Source organism: Pseudophryne corroboree, chromosome 1, assembly GCF_028390025.1.
Source record: "Pseudophryne corroboree isolate aPseCor3 chromosome 1, aPseCor3.hap2, whole genome shotgun sequence".
In the NCBI taxonomy this organism is placed as follows: domain Eukaryota; kingdom Metazoa; phylum Chordata; class Amphibia; order Anura; family Myobatrachidae; genus Pseudophryne; species Pseudophryne corroboree.
Genome location: NC_086444.1, coordinates 959,266,237 through 959,286,471, shown reverse-complemented (window position 1 = coordinate 959,286,471; position 20,235 = coordinate 959,266,237). Strand labels below are relative to the sequence as shown.

The following is a 20,235-nucleotide window of genomic DNA, read 5'->3' as shown; positions in this document are numbered from 1 at the left end:
CACTGCTGAGGTGAATATAGAAACTTGTTGTGGGTCAGCAATGGTTAAAGTGGGACTGGTCCCTACCTTGGTGCATGAGGCCATAATAGGGAGGGATTTTCCTCATTTTTGGAAACTGTGGGAATCACGGTTATCAACAGATGTGAGAAGTAAAAAGCCAGTTGATAATACCGGTGATTTTATGGATGTACGTGGGTCTTCGGAACTTTCTGGCCCTTTGCCTTTTGCTAGTTTGGCTGGGGAAGTGACAGATGGGGAGTCCAGTGAGGACCCTCTTGCCGGGAACAGAGACATAGTAGTTAGAACTGAAAGCGTGCCTGACCTGGAGGTAAAGAAGGATCTGTTTGTGTCTGAACAGTTAAAGGATCCTACCTTAATAAAGGCTAGAGAGAATGTTAAGATTGTTAATGGGGAACCTGTGGTACCAGGTGACAGGGTTACGTATCCCCACATGGCCATCTGTAATGAGCTCTTGTACCACATTGTCAAAAGGGGTGAGGATGTGGTGGAACAGCTGGTAGTTCCCCAGCCTTATCGGAGAACGGTACTAGATTTAGCTCATAGTCACGTTACCGCAGGACATTTAGGGGCAGAAAAAACCACTGAAAGAGTTTTACAAAGGTTCTTTTGGCCAGGGGTTTATAAAGAAGTGTCTGAATATTGTTCTTCCTGTCCTGAATGCCAGTATCATGCCCCTAGACCCCATTTCAGGAGCCCACTAGTTCCCATGCCTATTATAGAGGTCCCGTTTGACAGAATAGCCATGGATCTCGTGGGGCCCTTGTTAAAGTCTGCTCGGGGCCATCAGTATATCCTGGTAATTATGGACTATGCCACTCGATATCCTGAGGCTGTCCCTTTACGCACTATCACAACCAAGGCGATAGCTAGGGAGCTGGTGCAGGTATTTAGTAGAGTGGGAATACCAAAAGAAATTTTGACTGACCAAGGTACTCCATTTATGTCAAGGATCATGAAAGAGTTGTGCAAGTTATTTAAGGTCACTCACCTCAGGACGTCCATCTACCATCCCCAAACTGACGGGTTGGTGGAAAGGTTTAATAAAACATTAAAAAGTATGTTAAAAAAGGTTGTTGAGAGAGATGGGAAAAACTGGGATTGTTTGTTGCCCTACTTGTTAATGGCCATCAGAGAAGTTCCTCAGTCCTCTACGGGGTTTTCTCCATTTGATTTGTTGTATGGTAGACACCCCAGAGGGCTGTTGGATATTGCCAAAGAGACGTGGGAAGGACAGCCCACTCCTTATAGAAGCGTTATTGAGCATGTAACACAAATGCAGGATAGGATTGCAGCCGTGGTACCTGTTGTCAGAGAGCACATGGAACAGGCCCAAAGTGCTCAACAGAGGGTCTATAACCGGAGTGCCAAGATACGGGAATTTGCTCCTGGCGATAGAGTTCTTGTTTTGGTACCCACTGTGGAAAGCAAATTCCTAGCTAAATGGCAGGGTCCATTTGAGATTAGGGAAAAAGTGAATGAGGTTAATTACAAAGTATACCAGCCGGGAAAGAGAAAACCCGAACAGATCTACCATGTTAACTTAATCAAACCCTGGAAAGATAGGTTGTCTCTGTCAGCGGAGCCTTGCCCTTCGGTGTCTTCACCCCGGTTGCTTCCCGCAGTGAAGGTGTCAGAGACATTATCAGCTGATCAGAACAATCAGGTTAAAGAATTTCTCATCCAAAATAGGGAGGTATTTTCAGAGCTGCCTGGCCGAACGACCATAATAAAACATGACATTGTCACAGAACCAGGGGTCAGGGTTCATTTAAAGCCATATAGGATTCCTGAAGCTCAGCGAGAAGCTATTTCTAAGGAAGTTAAAACCATGTTAGAACTGGGAGTCATAGAGGAGTCTAACAGTGAGTGGTCCAGTCCCATAGTGCTCATCCCGAAGCCCGACGGTAGCATACGCTTCTGTAATGACTTTCGTAAGTTAAATGAGGTGTCCAAGTTTGACGCATACCCCATGCCCCGTGTGGATGAGCTTGTAGAAAGGCTGGGAACAGCCAGGTTTCTCACCACATTGGACCTGACCAAAGGTTACTGGCAAATACCTTTATGTGATAGCGCCAAAGAAAAAACAGCCTTTTCGGTTCCGGAGGGGCTGTACCAGTATAAGATGTTACCCTTTGGGTTGCATGGGGCTCCAGCAACCTTTCAACGGGCGATGGATAAAATTTTGAGGCCCCATAGAAAATATGCAGCTGCCTATTTGGATGATGTGGTAATTCACAGTACAGACTGGGGGTCCCATTTGGTTAAAGTACAAGCAGTACTGGACTCAATCAGAGAGGCAGGGTTAACTGCTAACCCAAAGAAGTGCTGCCTCGCAATGGAGGAGGTCAAATACTTGGGCTTCACCATAGGCAGAGGTCTGATTAGGCCCCAATTGAATAAAGTTGATGCTATTCAAAACTGGCCTCGTCCAGTGAATAAAAAACAGGTAAGGGCTTTTTTGGGAATTACTGGGTACTATAGACGGTTTATTCCTAATTTTGCGACCACAGCGGTGCCGTTGTCAGACCTTACCAAAGGGAAGCAGTCAAATGTGGTGAAATGGAACCCTGATGCAGAAAAGGCGTTCCAAGCGTTAAAAGTGGCTTTGTGTTCACAACCGGTGTTGATAACACCAGATTTTTCAAAAGAATTTGTGGTACAGACAGATGCCTCAGAGGTAGGGATAGGTGCTGTGCTGTCCCAAACCAGAGATGGGGACGAACACCCTATCATTTATTTGAGTAGGAAACTCAATGAGCATGAAAAAAGGTATGCCATTGTGGAAAAGGAGGCTTTGGCCATTAAGTGGGCACTAGATACCTTGAGATATTACCTCTTGGGTAGACAATTCAGACTAGTGACAGACCATGCCCCTTTAAAATGGATGTATGTAAATAGAGGCAAGAATGCTCGTGTAACTAGATGGTTTCTAGCGTTGCAGGACTTTAAGTTTACTGTCGAACATAGACCGGGAACACAATTGGCCAACGCAGATGCATTGTCTCGCATCTTCTGTTTGGGGGCTACAAGTGTTCCGGCCCCTAGGTCGAAACAGGGGAGGGGGATATGTGACAAGAACACTGGGATAGTGTTTGAGGGCAGGTATATTTGTCCCAGGTTCTTGTCTTACATGTTTTAGAAAATGTTAACTTCTAGGAAAAATGCTTTTTGTTTTGTCTGAACCTTTTCAGTTTGCTGTAAAAGCTGGGTAAAGGCTCTGAGAGAGAGATAAGGCGAGTTCTAGACATTGGGCCCAGTTCGGGTCTTTGGCCTCACAGAGGGCTAATCAGGGTTTCAGCTGTGTAAGAGTGTTATAGTGCTTCTAACCTGATTAGTATGGGCAGACTGCCTGGGAAGGCTGCAGGATCTGTGTGTGAGAGACACGCTTTCTGATGCAAGTAAGCTATACAGTATGTACTGAAGAACTCTGTGTTTTGTTTAGTGACAGTTAGGAATATCTTATGTTTAGTTAGTGCCGGACAGGCAAGGTATTTTTATTTTGGGGTTTGTTTTATTTTCTGTTTCAATAAAACTGGCCGGGGTCAGTTGTACCAGAAACTGGACTTGTGTTGTTCCTCAGCTGCTGCGTGCGGCCATATTCCCCAGGAAAAGGCGCCTTGCACCCCTACAGTGTTACAATATATATATCTATCTATCCTTGATCTCTGAGAGGACCACAGCACACCTTATTGTCGATCTACTGTTTAATGGTCTTTTTATGAATTGGATTTTCATACAGTGAGGGATAGACCTTAAATACACTTGATTTTGGTCATTCACCTTATCATATTATGCTTTTTGGATCCTATGTAAATACGGATCTATAGTGTTGAACAAGTTGATTTTGTCATTTGGTTTTATACCTGCTTTTATTGATATATACAGTGAGACTTATACTATGTTTGGATAATCTTAAAACATCTGGCACCTGAAATTACCTCTGAGGAAGTCCCAGAGAGGGACGAAACACGTTGGGTTTTGCATTCAAGTATTGTCATCCATCTGTGCCATATGCTGTTAAGAATGAATTGTCATAAGCAATAAGACATATCTGGTCTTTCATCGACAGAAAACTATTGTAATTCACTGAATATACACTGTATAAGATTGTACAAATCTCTCACTGGAATTTTTATATGATTGTGACTTTTTTATGTATTAAAATATTAAAATGTATCTTTGAAATTTATTTTATATACACTATATCAATGTGATGTACAATACTATCTTCAAGCGCACTTAGATCCACACTCTATATTGTTATCTATTGAGCTTTATCTAACAGGAGGCTCCTCTAAGTTGCAGCTCTGTGTTTGATCCACTTAGCGCCATAGGGTACCCTTTGCTATATATATATATATATATATATAGGTTGCAAATATCCCTGGCACTCCTCTCTGTTGTACAGCTGCTGCAGTGCCTTCCCGGTGAAACCTCAGTTCCACTATGCAATACAGGGGTATGTCGGCGGCACTCAATCAGACTTATGCGGCTGTGGTAAATTCAAGTAGTTTATTGGGCCCTATAAACTACTTGAATTTACCACAGCCGCATAAGTCTGATTGAGTGCCGCCGACATACCCCTGTATTATATATATATATATATATATATATATATATGAAGCAGTTACCATACCGCCAGTCAGGATCTTGACAGCAGGTGAAATGCAGCTGCCAGAATACTGTTGTGACAGGCTATTCTCCCTCTGTGGATGTCCATGAGCGCAGCAACACTGCAAGGGACTTTCTAGTGCTTGCCCCGCTGTTGGGATCATGACAGTCGGGATCCCTTCCGCTGGCAATTGGTACATACTGTATCCCATATATGTATATATATATATATATATATATATATATATATGTAAAAAGGAATAAGGTGATTTTCAGCAACCAATGGTGTCTTATAATTTGGAGGAGACTCAGTAAAAAAATTTTTTTTTGTAAAAATAGTAAAAATTTAATAGACTGTAATTAGCACCAACATAAAAGTAAATAAAAATAAATAAAAGCAATGGCCCTAAGACAAGGAGCCAGCAATTAAGTGAGAAATCAATGGAACTAATTAAAAGATGTAAAAAAATGCATACAATTAATAGTTCAAGCTAATAAAAGACAGGAGAATGAATTCCTAACAGTATAAAATTGGAAGTAAGATCAACATAAAAATAGTATAAAAAAGGTTCTTAGCTTTTTTGAGAGGATATATATCATAACACCCAACGCGTTTCGTCCACTCTAAACTTCATCAAGGGGTGGCATATGACTGGGACAGATCATCTATATATACCTAAGTAAATGAGGAAGTGATTGCTACATCACTTCCTATCAATTAACAAATGTCAAATTAGTCAATGTGTTTATACACATCAAAAACGAGGCTATAATAGCCTTGCAGCATGGTATCTCCATGCTATGCAAAGCCGCTTTTGAATGGAGTCATTATTGTGTTTAAAAAGTCAGTTTCAACACTTTTAAACTTGTGATCCTGGACTTCCTGTCCGGATCGTGGGTGACGTCACGTCCGCCCCACTTCCGGCGTCCGGCAGTCCTCATTGCGCATGCGCCGACCGCGGGTTAGATGGTGTTGGTATCGTACGTCTGCTGCGCATATATTCTCCCATCAGAGGCAGGGAAAAGTTCGTACAGCGGCGGCCATGTTCTTGAAGCATGTTCATCTCAAGCAACTGTTTGTGTGATCATGTGATCGCGGCGGCCATCTTTGTTGTGACTTTTCATATGGAAAAATGCTCATTCGACAGAGAAAAAAGAAAGAAATATGATTTTAAGACTACTGTGAATGCAAATATTAATATTAAATTCCACTGGTGCCCCTGATTACAGGAGTGTTTGCATAGCATATATATATATATATATATAATGGATGTATATCCACTACTTGATATCACCGCATTGGGCATAGGGATAGTAAATAATTATAGTATTTATAATGGAGGAGATTGGGTTAAGAGACTTAAAGGTGTTGGTTTTTTGCAGTGTTGAAATCTGTATACAAAAACTGCATGGAAGCGGTGAGTGAAGACATTCATATACAGGAGTGAATCAGCGGCAGACAGATTTCTTGGTGTATAAGAAAGACAATCAGGTGTTAGCCTGGTTGTTAGAATAGATCAGCTTCTTTTTTAGGCACTCACATTCCACGTAAGGAAGTTAGTACAATATCCTCATAGCCCTTGCACACAAAGTTATTACAGCACCCAGTATTCCATGATGGTTCCCCATCTATCTACTAACTGGGCCCAGCACTGCTTGGCTTCCAAGATCGAACGGAGTTGGGCATCTCCAGTGCGGTATGGTTGTATAATTGGCATGGTTTTTTGGAGGTATCATAATGTGATTACGTGGTTTGGGAGGTAGCCCAAATATAAATAGAAGCAGAGAGAGGACAGGTTAATATAATAGGAACAGGATGTAGTCAGCTTACGTTACAAAAAGGGGGCTATTTCATAGCCCTCGTTGAAGCCATCCGGATGCAGGGTATTAAGTTCAAAAATCCAGTACATTTCCCTTTTTGATAAGAGGTTAGAGAGGTCTCCGCCTCTCTCGCCCAGTGAGACTAGTTCAATGCCCTTGAAGGTTAGATCGTCCGGGTCCGAGTTGTGACAAGCATGGAAATGTTTCGATACTGCGTGTGTCAGTACTTTGTTTTTAATGTTCCTTATATGTTCCTGAATGCGGATTTTCAAAGGTCTTTTCGTTTTACCTATGTACTTCATCCCACATGAGCACTCCAGCATGTATATCACTGACACCGTATTACAGTTAATGAACTGCTTGATCTTATAGTCTTTCTCTCCGTTTGTTTTCTTAAAAGTTTTTCTTATGGGGTGTACGTAGCGGCATACATTGCAGCGGCCGCATTGATAACATCCGACGCATTTGGGCATGCTTGATCTTACTTCCGGGTTCCTTAGCATGCTTGGTGCCACCAGATCTTTAAGGTTTTGCGATTTCCTAAATACCACAAGAGGGTCTTTTGGGAGATAGTCTTTCAAAATCGGATCCATCAGGAGAATGTTCCAGTGTTTTTTTAGGGTTTTCTTAATAATGTTCTCATGTCTACTAAACGTAGTGACAAACCTCACTGTATCATCTCTTTTTTCCTTGGATTTATATTTCAAAAGTTGTTTCCTCTCCAAATTCTTGGCCTTCAGGTTGGCTTCTTCCAAAAGATGGTTCGGATATCCTTTTTCTTTGAATCTTTCGGTGTATACCTGCAGTTGTTGGTCTCGGTCCTCAGTATCCTTACAGTTCCGAGCAATTCTGTTGAACTGGGAGAAGGGGATGTTATTCTTCCATTGTTGACTGTGATTGCTTCGGTAGTGTACGTAGCTGTTCATATCCACTTCCTTAATGTAGTTCTTGGTGATCACTTCATTACCTGTATGTGTCAGAACCAAGTCGAGGAATTCTATCTTCTCTGTGCTTTCCTTTGCAGTAAAATGAAGATTCATGGAATTATTGGATAAGTACGTGAAGAATTCTTTAAAACTTGCACCGTCACCATCCCACACAAGCAAAATGTCATCTATATAACGTTTATAAAATGCAATATTTTGTTGGAATGGATGATCCTTAAAAATGTACTCATTTTCCCAATTTCCCATAAAAAGATTAGCGAAACTGGGTGCAAAAATTGTGCCCATGGCGGTGCCGCAGATTTGTAAAAAATAGGTGTCTAAAAATTTAAAATAGTTACGTTTCAAAATAAAATTCATTAGTTCACATAAAAATATCCTGTGCTCCTCTGTGATCTCTGCATCTTTACTCAGGAATCCATTACAGGCCTCTACACCCATGTCATGTTCTATGCAGGTGTAGAGCGACTGAACGTCTATGGTGATCCATCTATAAGTGTCTTTCCATTCGAATGAGTCCATCAGGTTCAGGACGGATGTAGTGTCTTTTAAATAAGCTGGCAGGTTCAACACATGTTTCCTCAGAAATACATCCACGTATTCGGATAGGTGTGACGTCAGTGAATCTATCCCAGCCACAATTGGTCTTCCTGGGGGATTCGTCATAGATTTATGCACCTTGGGTAAGAAGTAAAAAATGGGGGTGATGGGGTTGGAGTTAAACAGGTACTGGTATTCTTCTTTAGTTAAAATCTCACATCTGAATGCTTTTAAAAGTATGGTTCTCAGCTCCTCCACAAAACCATCTTTTGGATCTCCTGGGAGGGGGGTGTATGAAGTCCTATCCCCCAGCAGTCTGTTTGCTTCTGCGACGTATGCCTCCCGGTCCATAATGACCAACCCCCCCCCCCCCCTTTTTTCAGCAGATTTTATAACAATGTTTTTGTTATCCTGAAGTTCCTTAATCGCCTTCGTTTCTCTATTCGTGAGATTCTTTTCTTTAATATCCTCCATTTCAGTTTCGCATAGATCCTTTTTAACCAGATCATAAAAAATGCCCACATTGTGGCCCTTTGATTCCAAGGGGTAAAATTTTGAAGTCGGTTTTAGTCCCGATTTGGATTGGTCATAATTGCGGATCACCGCATTTTCCTTTTTGAGAAAATGCCTTTTGAGTGTTAGCTTCCGTACGAACTTGTTCAGATCTATAAAGACGTCAAACTTGTTCATGCCTTTTGTAGGTGCGTAGGAGAGACCTTTATTCAGTAGTGAACTTTCATATTTTGATAGCGTGTGGCTTGATAAATTGAAGATGCCCTTCGGTGTCTGATGTTCTAGTGGAGATGTCTTCTTTTGCTGTTGTAAACACTTGTTCCTCCTGCCCCCTCGACATCCTCTTCTTCTGCTAGTCTTCTTTTTAGAGGTGTCGTGTTCGTGACCTTCTCCTTCTTTATATTTCTTGCCATGGTTTTGAATCGTGTGCTTTTGCCTGGTGATAAAAAATCCTCCTCAGTTGCCGAATTCAATCTTTGTAGTGTAGAAAATCTATTGGTGGTCTGTATATTCTGTCTTTTCTGTGGATAGTTCCTTCCGTTATCTATACCTCTTTTTGGTACAGATTGCCAATATTCCCTCTTTGTTCTCGGTTCAATCTTGTCATTTCCATTAAATCTGCTCCAATTCTTGACTTTGTTGTTCTCATAATCTTGCTTGTCCCGTACAAATTTCTTTCCTTTATTCCTTATAACCTCATCTTCAACTTGCTCCAGTTTCCTATTCAATACTTTTTCGTTGATCTTAAAATCCTCTTTGTCCTTGAATATTTCTAACTTCGTTTCAGTCTCTTTGATTTCTGTTTCCAGGGTGGAGATGATACGTTTTTTCTCCGTCACCAGGATTTTCATTAGTTTTATTGAACAGCTGTGGAGTGTGTTGTCCCATTCTTTCATGAATTCGGGGTTTTCTGTTCCAAATGTGGGCTGTTTGTTTATTCTGAGGCCCCTGGGTATTCGATCCACACTGATGTAGTGCTCCAATCCTTTGACGTCCCACCATGCCTTTACTTCTTTAATTAGTAGTCTTTCCATACTCCAGAATATCTCATCAAGTGAGTCCGTACTGGGTACGCTCTCAGTGGTATTGGTTTCATTAAAGATCTTATGGCATACATTATTTCTTTTGTTGGTGCGTTCCCCGGTTCTGAACATACTGTATGAGCGGTATCGGCTTATGGAAGGCAGCCGTAGGCAAAAATTACCATGGAAATTGCAATAGGGGAAGGCAACTCGGACCCGGACGATCTAACCTTCAAGGGCATTGAACTAGTCTCACTGGGCGAGAGAGGCGGAGACCTCTCTAACCTCTTATCAAAAAGGGAAATGTACTGGATTTTTGAACTTAATACCCTGCATCCTGATGGCTTCATCGAGGGCTATGAAATAGCCCCCTTTTTGTAACGTAAGCTGACTACATCCTGTTCCTATTATATTAACCTGTCCTCTCTCTGCTTCTATTTCTATTTGGGCTACCTCCCAAACCACGTAATCACATTATGATACCTCAAAAAAACCATGCCAATTATACAGCCATACCGCACTGGAGATGCTCAACTCCGTTCGATCTTGGAAGCCAAGCAGTGCTGGGCCCAGTTAGTACATAGATGGGGAACCATCATGGAATACTGGGTGCTGTAATAACTGTGTGTGCAAGGGCTATGAGGATATTGTACTAACTTCCTAACGTGGAATGTGGGTGCCTAAAAAAGAAGCTGATCTATTCTAACAACCAGGCTAACACCTGATTGTCTTTCTAATACACCAAGAAATCTGTCTGCCGCTGATTCACTCCTGTATATGAATGTCTTCACTCAACGCTTCCATGCAGTTTTTGTATACAGATTTCAACACTGCAAAAAACCAACATCTTTAAGTTTCTTAACCCAATCTCCTCCATTATAAATACTATAATTATTTACTATCCCTATGCCCAATGCGGTGATATCAAGTAGTGGATATACATCCATTATATATATATATATATATGCTATGCAAACACTCCTGTAATCAGGGGCACCAGTGGAATTTAATATTAATATTTGCATTCACAGTAGTCTTAAAATCATATTTCTTTCTTTTTTCTCGGTCGAATGAGCATTTTTCAATGTGAAAAGTCACAACAAAGATGGCCGCCGCGATCACATGATCACACAAACAGTTGCTTGAGATGAACATGCTTCAAGAACATGGCCGCCGCTGTACGAACTCTTCCCTGCCTCTGATGGGAGAATATATGCACAGCAGACGTACGATACCAACACCATCTAACCCGCGGTCGGCGCATGCGCAATGAGGACTGCCGGACGCCGGAAGTGGGGCGGACGTGACGTCACCCACGATCCGGACAGGAAGTCCAGGATCACAAGTTTAAAAGTGTTGAAACTGACTTTTTAAACACAATAATGACTCCATTCAAAAGCGGCTTTGCATAGCATGGAGATACCATGCTGCAAGGCTATTATAGCCTCGTTTTTGATGTGTATAAACACATTGACTAATTTGACATTTGTTAATTGATAGGAAGTGATGTAGCAATCACTTCCTCATTTACTTAGGTATATATAGATGATCTGTCCCAGTCATATGCCACCCCTTGATGAAGTCCAGAGAGGACGAAACGCGTTGGGTGTTATGATATATATCCTCTCAAAAAAGCTAAGAACCTTTTTTATACTATTTTTATGTTGATCTTACTTCCAATTTTATACTGTTAGGAATTCATTCTCCTGTTTTTTATTAGCTTGAACTATTAATTGTATGCATTTTTTTTACATCTTTTAATTAGTTCCATTGATTTCTCACTTAATTGCTGGCTCCTTGTCTTAGGGCCATTCCTTTTATTTATTTTTATTTACTTTTATGTTGGTGCTAATTAAAGTCTATTAAATTTTTACTATCTTTCTAAAAAAAAATTTTTATTGAGTCTCCTCCAAATTATAAGACACCATTGGTCGCTGAAAATCACCTTATTCCTTTTTACTTTTACAATGTACATGAAGCACTTTACCAACGCTTCTCTCTTTAAGGTATAGCTGACGCCCAAATATATCTAAGGGAGTGTCTGAATAAGGAGAACTTTTCAATCATTCACAACACTCTGGTCTACATTCTAGTATAATTCGGTATCGCGGTTAAGCGCCGACAAGCCTTCCCCTATTGCAATTTCCATGGTAATTTTTGCCTACGGCTGCCTTCCATAAGCCAATACCGCTCATACAGTATGTTCAGAACCGGGGAACGCACCAACAAAAGAAATAATGTATGCCATAAGATCTTTAATGAAACCAATACCACTGAGAGCGTACCCAGTACGGACTCACTTGATGAGATATTCTGGAGTATGGAAAGACTACTAATTAAAGAAGTAAAGGCATGGTGGGACGTCAAAGGGTTGGAGCACTACATCAGCATGGATCAAATACCCAGGGGCCTCAGAATAAACAAACAGCCCACATTTGTAACAGAAAACCCCAAATTCATGAAAGAATGGGACAACACACTCCACAGCTGTTCAATAAAACTAATGAAAATCCTGGTGACGGAGAAAAAAACGTATCATCTCCACCCTGGAAACAGAAATCAAAGAGACTGAAACGAAGTTAGAAATATTCAAGGACAAAGAGGATTTTAAGATCAACGAAAAAGTATTGAATAGGAAACTGGAGCAAGTTGAAGATGAGGTTATAAGGAATAAAGGAAAGAAATTTGTACGGGACAAGCAAGATTATGAGAACAACAAAGTCAAGAATTGGAGCAGATTTAATGGAAATGACAAGATTGAACCGAGAACAAAGAGGGAATATTGGCAATCTGTACCAAAAAGAGGCATAGATAACGGAAGGAACTATCCACAGAAAAGACAGAATATACAGACCACCAATAGATTTTCTACACTACAAAGATTGAATTCGGCAACTGAGGAGGATTTTTTATCACCAGGCAAAAGCACACAATTCAAAACCATGGCAAGAAATATACCGAAGGAGAAGGTCACGAACACGACACCTCTAAAAAGAAGACTAGCAGAAGAAGAGGATGTCGAGGGGGCAGGAGGAACAAGTGTTTACAACAGCAAAAGAAGACATCTCCACTAGAACATCAGACACCGAAGGGCATCTTCAATTTATCAAGCCACACGCTATCAAAATATGAAAGTTCACTACTGAATAAAGGTCTCTCCTACGCACCTACAAAAGGCATGAACAAGTTTGACGTCTTTATAGATCTGAACAAGTTCGTACGGAAGCTAACACTCAAAAGGCATTTTCTCAAAAAGGAAAATGCGGTGATCCGCAATTATGACCAATCCAAATCGGGACTAAAACCGACTTCAAAATTTTACCCCTTGGAATCAAAGGGCCACAATGTGGGCATTTTTTATGATCTGGTTAAAAAGGATCTATGCGAAACTGAAATGGAGGATATTAAAGAGAAGAATCTCACGAATAGAGAAACAAAGGCGATTAAGGAACTTCAGGATAACAAAAACATTGTTATAAAATCTGCTGATAAAGGGGGGGGGTTGGTCATTATGGACCGGGAGGCATACGTCGCAGAAGCAAACAGACTGCTGGGGGATAGGACTTCATACACCCCCCTCCCAGGAGATCCAAAAGATGGTTTTGTGGAGGAACTGAGAACCATACTTTTAAAAGCATTCAGGTGTGAGATTTTAACTAAAGAAGAATACCAGTACCTGTTTAACTCCAACCCCATCACCCCCATTTTTTACTTCTTACTCAAGGTGCATAAATCTATGACGAATCCCCCAGGAAGACCCATTGTGGCCGGGATAGATTCACTGACGTCACACCTATCCGAATATGTGGATGTATTTCTGAGGAAACATGTGTTGAACCTGCCAGCTTATTTAAAAGACACTACATCCGTCCTGAACCTGATGGACTCATTCGAATGGAAAGACACTTATAGATGGATCACCATAGACGTTCAGTCGCTCTACACCTGCATAGAACATGACAAGGGTGTAGAGGCCTGTAATGGATTCCTGAGTGATGCAGAGATCACAGAGGAGCACAGGATATTTTTATGTGAACTAATGAATTTTATTTTGAAACGTTACTATTTTAAATTTTTAGACACCTATTTTTTACAAATCTGCGGCACCGTCATGGGCACAATTTTTGCGCCCAGTTTCGCTAATCTTTTTATGGGAAATTGGGAAAATGAGTACATTTTTAAGGATCATCCATTCCAACAAAATATTGCATTTTATAAACGTTATATAGATGACATTTTGCTTGTGTGGGATGGTGACGGTGCAAGTTTTAAAGAATTCTTCACGTACTTATCCAATAATTCCATGAATCTTCATTTTACTGCAAAGGAAAGCACAGAGAAGATAGAATTCCTCGACTTGGTTCTGACACATACAGGTAATGAAGTGATCACCAAGAACTACATTAAGGAAGTGGATATGAACAGCTACGTACACTACCGAAGCAATCACAGTCAACAATGGAAGAATAACATCCCCTTCTCCCAGTTCAACAGAATTGCTCGGAACTGTAAGGATACTGAGGACCGAGACCAACAACTGCAGGTATACACCGAAAGATTCAAAGAAAAAGGATATCCGAACCATCTTTTGGAAGAAGCCAACCTGAAGGCCAAGAATTTGGAGAGGAAACAACTTTTGAAATATAAATCCAAAGAAAAAAGAGATGATACAGTGAGGTTTGTCACTACGTTTAGTAGACATGAGAACATTATTAAGAAAACCCTAAAAAAACACTGGAACATTCTCCTGATGGATCCGATTTTGAAAGACTATCTCCCAAAAGACCCTCTTGTGGTATTTAGGAAATCGCAAAACCTTAAAGATCTGGTGGCACCAAGCATGCTAAGGAACCCGGAAGTAAGATCAAGCATGCCCAAATGCGTCGGATGTTATCAATGCGGCCGCTGCAATGTATGCCGCTACGTACACCCCATAAGAAAAACTTTTAAGAAAACAAACGGAGAGAAAGACTATAAGATCAAGCAGTTCATTAACTGTAATACGGTGTCAGTGATATACATGCTGGAGTGCTCATGTGGGATGAAGTACATAGGTAAAACGAAAAGACCTTTGAAAATCCGCATTCAGGAACATATAAGGAACATTAAAAACAAAGTACTGACACACGCAGTATCGAAACATTTCCATGCTTGTCACAACTCGGACCCGGACGATCTAACCTTCAAGGGCATTGAACTAGTCTCACTGGGCGAGAGAGGCGGAGAACTCTCTAACCTCTGATCAAAAAAGGAAATGTACTGGATTTTTGAACTTAATACCCTGCATCCTGATGGCTTCAACGAGGGCTATGAAATAGCCCCCTTTTTGTTACGTAAGCTGACTACATCCTGTTCCTATTATATTAACCTGTCCTCTCTCTGCTTCTATTTCTATTTGGGCTACCTCCCAAACCACGTAATCACATTATGATACCTCCAAAAAACCATGCCAATTATACAGCCATACAGCACTGGAGATGCCCAACTCCATTCGATCTTGGAAGCCAAGCAGTGCTGGGCCCAGTTAGTACATAGATGGGGAACCATCATGGAATACTGGGTGCTGTAATAACTTTGTGTGCAAGGGCTATGAGGATATTGTACTAACTTCCTTACGTGGAATGTGGGTGCCTAAAAAAGAAGCTGATCTTTTCTAACAACCAGGCTAACACCTGATTGTCTTTCTAATACACCAAGAAATCTGTCTGCCGCTGATTCACTCCTGTATATGAATGTCTTCACTCACCGCTTCCATGCAGTTTTTGTATACAGATTTCAACACTGCAAAAAACCAACACCTTTAAGTCACTTAACCCAATCTCCTCCATTATAAATACTATAATTATTTACTATTCCTATGCCCAATGCGGTGATATCAAGTAGTGGATATACATCCATTTTATATATATATATATATATATGCTATGCAAACACTCCTGTAATCAGGGGCACCAGTGGAATTTAATATTAATATTTGCATTCACAGTAGTCTTAAAATCATATTTCTTTCTTTTTTCTCGGTCGAATGAGCATTTTTCAATGTGAAAAGTCACAACAAAGATTGCCGCCGCGATCACATGATCACACAAACAGTTGCTTGAGATGAACATGCTTCAAGAACATGGCCGCCGCTGTACGAACTCTTCCCTGCCTCTGATGGGAGAATATATGCACAGCAGACGTACGATACCAACACCATCTAACCCGCGGTCGGCGCATGCGCAATGAGGACTGCCGGACGCCGGAAGTGGGGCGGACGTGACGTCACCCACGATCCAGACAGGAAGTCCAGGATCACAAGTTTAAAAGTGTTGAAACTGACTTTTTAAACACAATAATGACTCCATTCAAAAGCGGCTTTGCATAGCATGGAGATACCATGCTGCAAGGCTATTATAGCCTCGTTTTTGATGTGTATAAACACATTGACTAATTTGACATTTGTTAATTGATAGGAAGTGATGTAGCAATCACTTCCTCATTTACTTAGGTATATATAGATGATCTGTCCCAGTCATATGCCACCCCTTGATGAAGTCCAGAGAGGACGAAATGCGTTGGGTGTTATGATATATATCCTCTCAAAAAAGCTAAGAACCTTTTTTATACTATTTTTATGTTGATCTTACTTCCAATTTTATACTGTTAGGAATTCATTCTCCTGTTTTTTATTAGCTTGAACTATTAATTGTATGCATTTTTTTTACATCTTTTAATTAGTTCCATTGATTTCTCACTTAATTGCTGGCTCCTTGTCTTAGGGCCATTCCTTTTATTTATTTTTATTTACTTTTATGTTGGTGCTAATTAAAGTCTATTAAATTTTTACTATCTTTCTAAAAAAAATTTTTATTGAGTCTCCTCCAAATTATAAGACACCATTGGTCGCTGAAAATCACCTTATTCCTTTTTACTTTTACAATGTACATGAAGCACTTTACCAACGCTTCTCTCTTTAAGGTATAGCTGACACCCAAATATATCTAAGGGAGTGTCTGAATAAGGAGAACTTTTCAATCATTCACAACACTCTGGTCTACATTCTAGTATAATTCGGTATCGCGGTTAAGCGCCGACAAGCCTTCCCCTATTGCAATTTCCATGGTAATTTTTGCCTACGGCTGCCTTCCATAAGCCAATACCGCTCATACAGTATGTTCAGAACCGGGGAACGCACCAACAAAAGAAATAATGTATGCCATAAGATCTTTAATGAAACCAATACCACTGAGAGCGTACCCAGTACGGACTCACTTGATGAGATATTCTGGAGTATGGAAAGACTACTAATTAAAGAAGTAAAGGCATGGTGGGACGTCAAAGGGTTGGAGCACTACATCAGCATGGATCAAATACCCAGGGGCCTCAGAATAAACAAACAGCCCACATTTGTAACAGAAAACCCCAAATTCATGAAAGAATGGGACAACACACTCCACAGCTGTTCAATAAAACTAATGAAAATCCTGGTGACGGAGAAAAAAACGTATCATCTCCACCCTGGAAACAGAAATCAAAGAGACTGAAACGAAGTTAGAAATATTCAAGGACAAAGAGGATTTTAAGATCAACGAAAAAGTATTGAATAGGAAACTGGAGCAAGTTGAAGATGAGGTTATAAGGAATAAAGGAAAGAAATTTGTACGGGACAAGCAAGATTATGAGAACAACAAAGTCAAGAATTGGAGCAGATTTAATGGAAATGACAAGATTGAACCGAGAACAAAGAGGGAATATTGGCAATCTGTACCAAAAAGAGGCATAGATAACGGAAGGAACTATCCACAGAAAAGACAGAATATACAGACCACCAATAGATTTTCTACACTACAAAGATTGAATTCGGCAACTGAGGAGGATTTTTTATCACCAGGCAAAAGCACACAATTCAAAACCATGGCAAGAAATATACCGAAGGAGAAGGTCATGAACACGACACCTCTAAAAAGAAGACTAGCAGAAGAAGAGGATGTCGAGGGGGCAGGAGGAACAAGTGTTTACAACAGCAAAAGAAGACATCTCCACTAGAACATCAGACACCGAAGGGCATCTTCAATTTATCAAGCCACACGCTATCAAAATATGAAAGTTCACTACTGAATAAAGGTCTCTCCTACGCACCTACAAAAGGCATGAACAAGTTTGACGTCTTTATAGATCTGAACAAGTTCGTACGGAAGCTAACACTCAAAAGGCATTTTCTCAAAAAGGAAAATGCGGTGATCCGCAATTATGACCAATCCAAATCGGGACTAAAACCGACTTCAAAATTTTACCCCTTGGAATCAAAGGGCCACAATGTGGGCATTTTTTATGATCTGGTTAAAAAGGATCTATGCGAAACTGAAATGGAGGATATTAAAGAGAAGAATCTCACGAATAGAGAAACAAAGGCGATTAAGGAACTTCAGGATAACAAAAACATTGTTATAAAATCTGCTGATAAAGGGGGGGGGTTGGTCATTATGGACCGGGAGGCATACGTCGCAGAAGCAAACAGACTGCTGGGGGATAGGACTTCATACACCCCCCTCCCAGGAGATCCAAAAGATGGTTTTGTGGAGGAACTGAGAACCATACTTTTAAAAGCATTCAGGTGTGAGATTTTAACTAAAGAAGAATACCAGTACCTGTTTAACTCCAACCCCATCACCCCCATTTTTTACTTCTTACTCAAGGTGCATAAATCTATGACGAATCCCCCAGGAAGACCCATTGTGGCCGGGATAGATTCACTGACGTCACACCTATCCGAATATGTGGATGTATTTCTGAGGAAACATGTGTTGAACCTGCCAGCTTATTTAAAAGACACTACATCCGTCCTGAACCTGATGGACTCATTCGAATGGAAAGACACTTATAGATGGATCACCATAGACGTTCAGTCGCTCTACACCTGCATAGAACATGACAAGGGTGTAGAGGCCTGTAATGGATTCCTGAGTGATGCAGAGATCACAGAGGAGCACAGGATATTTTTATGTGAACTAATGAATTTTATTTTGAAACGTTACTATTTTAAATTTTTAGACACCTATTTTTTACAAATCTGCGGCACCGTCATGGGCACAATTTTTGCGCCCAGTTTCGCTAATCTTTTTATGGGAAATTGGGAAAATTAGTACATTTTTAAGGATCATCCATTCCAACAAAATATTGCATTTTATAAACGTTATATAGATGACATTTTGCTTGTGTGGGATGGTGACGGTGCAAGTTTTAAAGAATTCTTCACGTACTTATCCAATAATTCCATGAATCTTCATTTTACTGCAAAGGAAAGCACAGAGAAGATAGAATTCCTCGACTTGGTTCTGACACATACAGGTAATGAAGTGATCACCAAGAACTACATTAAGGAAGTGGATATGAACAGCTACGTAAACTACCGAAGCAATCACAGTCAACAATGGAAGAATAACATCCCCTTCTCCCAGTTCAACAGAATTGCTCGGAACTGTAAGGATACTGAGGACCGAGACCAACAACTGCAGGTATACACCGAAAGATTCAAAGAAAAAGGATATCCGAACCATCTTTTGGAAGAAGCCAACCTGAAGGCCAAGAATTTGGAGAGGAAACAACTTTTGAAATATAAATCCAAAGAAAAAAGAGATGATACAGTGAGGTTTGTCACTACGTTTAGTAGACATGAGAACATTATTAAGAAAACCCTAAAAAAACACTGGAACATTCTCCTGATGGATCCGATTTTGAAAGACTATCTCCCAAAAGACCCTCTTGTGGTATTTAGGAAATCGCAAAACCTTAAAGATCTGGTGGCACCAAGCATGCTAAGGAACCCGGAAGTAAGATCAAGCATGCCCAAATGCGTCGGATGTTATCAATGCGGCCGCTGCAATGTATGCCGCTACGTACACCCCATAAGAAAAACTTTTAAGAAAACAAACGGAGAGAAAGACTATAAGATCAAGCAGTTCATTAACTGTAATACGGTGTCAGTGATATACATGCTGGAGTGCTCATGTGGGATGAAGTACATAGGTAAAACGAAAAGACCTTTGAAAATCCGCATTCAGGAACATATAAGGAACATTAAAAACAAAGTACTGACACACGCAGTATCGAAACATTTCCATGCTTGTCACAACTCGGACCCGGACGATCTAACCTTCAAGGGCATTGAACTAGTCTCACTGGGCGAGAGAGGCGGAGAACTCTCTAACCTCTTATCAAAAAAGGAAATGTACTGGATTTTTGAACTTAATACCCTGCATCCTGATGGCTTCAACGAGGGCTATGAAATAGCCCCCTTTTTGTTACGTAAGCTGACTACATCCTGTTCCTATTATATTAACCTGTCCTCTCTCTGCTTCTATTTCTATTTGGGCTACCTCCCAAACCACGTAATCACATTATGATACCTCCAAAAAACCATGCCAATTATACAGCCATACAGCACTGGAGATGCCCAACTCCATTCGATCTTGGAAGCCAAGCAGTGCTGGGCCCAGTTAGTACATAGATGGGGAACCATCATGGAATACTGGGTGCTGTAATAACTTTGTGTGCAAGGGCTATGAGGATATTGTACTAACTTCCTTACGTGGAATGTGGGTGCCTAAAAAAGAAGCTGATCTTTTCTAACAACCAGGCTAACACCTGATTGTCTTTCTAATACACCAAGAAATCTGTCTGCCGCTGATTCACTCCTGTATATGAATGTCTTCACTCACCGCTTCCATGCAGTTTTTGTATACAGATTTCAACACTGCAAAAAACCAACACCTTTAAGTCAC

General features: G+C 40.7%; 1 protein-coding gene and 3 pseudogenes across 2 annotated transcripts in view; 3 read left to right on the top strand and 1 right to left on the bottom strand.

Annotated features, from left to right (window-relative positions):
- FSTL5 (follistatin like 5) overlaps nucleotides 1–20,235 on the bottom strand; it is a 1,009,581-nt gene that overhangs the window by 324,979 nt on the left and 664,367 nt on the right. The window lies entirely within an intron of this gene.
- Nucleotides 9,975–10,093, top strand: LOC134949184 (5S ribosomal RNA; annotated as a pseudogene).
- Nucleotides 14,926–15,044, top strand: LOC134951486 (5S ribosomal RNA; annotated as a pseudogene).
- LOC134951475 (5S ribosomal RNA) lies at nucleotides 19,880–19,998 on the top strand (annotated as a pseudogene).